This window comes from Miscanthus floridulus, chromosome 15 (genome assembly GCF_019320115.1).
Source record: "Miscanthus floridulus cultivar M001 chromosome 15, ASM1932011v1, whole genome shotgun sequence".
Classification (NCBI taxonomy): Eukaryota; Viridiplantae; Streptophyta; class Magnoliopsida; order Poales; family Poaceae; genus Miscanthus; species Miscanthus floridulus.
Window position 1 is genome coordinate 27,125,701 of NC_089594.1, and position 3,293 is coordinate 27,128,993.

Below are 3,293 nucleotides of genomic sequence, written 5' to 3' on the forward strand. Positions count from 1 at the left end.
GCCCACAAGATGAGGCCTACGGAGCTGCTCGGCACACGCCGCCGGGCCCCCAAGGCGATCCGGCCCACGGAATGGAGGTATGCGAGGCTGGTCGGCACGCCTCGCCAGGCCCCCAAAGGCGGTCCAGCCCGCAAGACGAAGATCTGCGTCCCACGCATCAGCTCGGCAGCGCCGCAGGGAATCAAGGACGACATTCAGAAGATATCGCGTGATCAGTTAGGATAGATATAATCCCGCGATCAATGTACACGAATATCGCCCTTCTGCTTATACGCCGCATGCAACTGACCTGTAACCCTATCCCCGGCTATATAAGGTGGGTAGGGGACCCCCTCGAAACATCATCTCATTCATACGATAGCCAATACAAACCAATAGAACACAGAAGTAGGGTGTTACGCCGCGCTAATGGCCTGAATCTGTCTAAACTCTTGTGTCTCTGTTGCCCTCTGGTTCCTGATCTCGTGCACCTCTCGGCAAATTTACCATCGTGGGGAACCCCCTCGGTGGACTGCCAAGCAAGTTTAGTCGACAGTTGGCGTGCCAGGAAGGGGTGTGCGCTTGATCCGTGGTGAGCCAGATGGCGGATTTCCTAAGATCCCCGTCGCCTCTGACGCCTGATCGGGTCATCACCGGTAGATCCACTTCCAAGATCACCGGCGCTAGCGGTGATGAGGAGAACAACTTTTCGGCCCGATCACGCCGACCACCTCTCCGACGGGACCAATCTCAGAGTCACTCCCGCGGTCTACCACGTCTACGATCCGCCGATCATTCCTCCCTTCCATAGGAGTCCGGTGGCGAGCAGACAATCCCAGTAACTCCGCCGACCCAGGTCGGACGACGAGTACTAATCACCAGATCGCCGTCATTTCTAGCGAATATGTCATCCCCGGAGATGGCATGAGCCAGGGTTTCGCCGCGTCCCTAATTTTTGCCATATCAGCAGGTTGCGCCGCCGTCGACCACCATCCTCATACCTGGTCTCAGGTTCCGATCACCTTTGATAGATCCGATCAATGGGCAAACATCCCTTACACCAGGCGCTTTCCCCTTGTGCTGGACGCGACGATAAGAAAGGTCCGTTTCAAGCAGGTCCTCATTGATGGAGGAAGCTCCCTGAACATCCTGTGGTGGTAAACATAGGGAGACAACGATTTATACTGGTTCGGTACGCCAGAAAATCACGGCGCCCTACGTCCAGTGTGGTGTAGATAGTATGTTGCGCCCTGCGCTATGTCGTCCTCTTGATCTCTCTCGAGATCAAGAGGTTTGGTTGTGTGTTGTATGGTCTGTTCTTGTGTAGGTTGTGAGTTGGTGCCGATCTAGGGACCCCTGCCCTCCTTTATATAGTCCAGAAGAGGCAGGAGTCCTAGTCGGTACAAAGTGAGCTGTCCTAGTAGAACTGTATGTAACTAGTCCTACTAGGATTACATGTAAGGAATCCTAGTTGGACTAAGTCTTCTCTCTCCTCCGTGGGGAACCCCATGGGTCCCGTATCGACAAGCCCCCGAGCATTTCATGATTGAGCTTCAAAGGCCGGGTTGTTGTTGACTTGTTCCGGGTTCTTTCTTGAAGTGAAATCTTGAGATGGTCTTCCTTGTCTTTTCTTCGGCTGAGGTGCACTTTTGGACAAAAGTGCACTCAGTGAGTGTAGCCCCTAAACCTCTTGCTTGTTGGGACAAGAAGCCAGAGGGTCCCTTTAGTCTTCTTGGTTGCTCCGAGTTCTTTTTCGGTGAGTGCAATCCACTCTCTAGTTTTTTATTCATCCGAGTTGTTTCTGGAGTCGTTGGGTTCTTGACGCTCCTCTTCTAGGTCGTTCCTCATTCAGGTTGTTTCCAGGTTCTTTTTTGTCGTGTCCTGTTATGTTTAAGCACTTGAATCTCTGGCGTATGGTTCAGAGGTTCATTGACGTGACCATGTGAGCCTGGCATTCGGTTTAGAGGTTCATTGACGTGACCGTCCATGTGAGTAGACAAGCTTCACGGATTAAGGCATGTTCTACCTGAGGACTTTAGCGACCGTTAAGAGAAGACTTAGAGCATTATGTTTGCTCGCATGATGATTTGACTTAGAGCACTATGTTTGCTCATATGATGATTTTTTGTGTCTTCCCAGAGACATACGAATAATATCCGGAATATATTAAAAATTAAAGCGTCACTTAGCTTGGTTCATGGCCGAGTTGTCGATCGCCGCAGCCGAGTTGCTGGGTACTCCAGACAAGTAGTTGGATACCACGTCCGAGTAGTTGGTTGTAAACACGTCGAGCATTCGGAACTCATCACCGACTAGTTTGTTGGTTCTGAGTAGTAGTCGAGGTAGCCATCGAGCATCGTGGCGGAGTCGGCGGGTTGTTGTAGTGGTAGCCGGAATCCGTCGTTGTCATGGAGTACTCGGACAGTGTTGCGCTATTACCGGGTTGTTGTAGTGGCCTGCTTGCTTCTAGTTGGATGGCTTGCTTCTTGGCCAGCTAGAACAGCTTGCGCGTTGGTCGATAGGAATGTACGCATCTTGTACGAGCCTTGATATGTACGTGTGTGCACATACATAAATAGTGCACAAATGCCTTGGCCTTGCTTGCTTCTTTGGCAGTAGTCTGTACGTCTTGCTTCTTGGTCAGTCCTCTGTATCCGAGTTGGTCTTGATTTTGTACCGTTCGTGCTGAGGTCTTCGTATCCGAGTTGTTGTAGTCCCAGTTGTCCTCCGATCCAACTGCATCCGGGAGCCCTCGAGGTGTTCGAGTTGGAGTCGAACTCAGTTGTCATTTTGTCTTTGTCGAGGTGGAATCTGGGGTTGGTTGTCCGACGTAGCATATACAACATGTGTTTGTGCATGTATATACACATATATGTTGTTCTTGTTTGCTGCTTTTTTTGTCTTGTGCTCATCGGATGGAGACGCATCAGGCCCTTGCCGTATTCAGAGTTTGGTTATTATTCCACCGCGAGAGTACAATTGACTTGGATATAGCTTCCGTCCATCTTGAATTCAACTATGTGTCCAGCGGAAAGTCTACCGGTCATGAATCCAACCTGAGTTTGTCCACCGGCTCGTACAGGCGTAAGTCGATGACGATGCCTGGAGATGCTGGGTTGTTGTCATCATGGCAATTGAACTGCTGCGAGTTTGATGCGGAAGTTGTTCGGAATCTGAGCATGATGATCCGGTATATGAACGTGGTGAAGCTCCTGTGCCAGATCTTAAGATTGAACGAGATGCGGTGAGTTCGTTGGTGTACATGTCCCAGTGATAGCCTGTACGAGATTTGGATGCTCGAGGCTGTCGTCGAG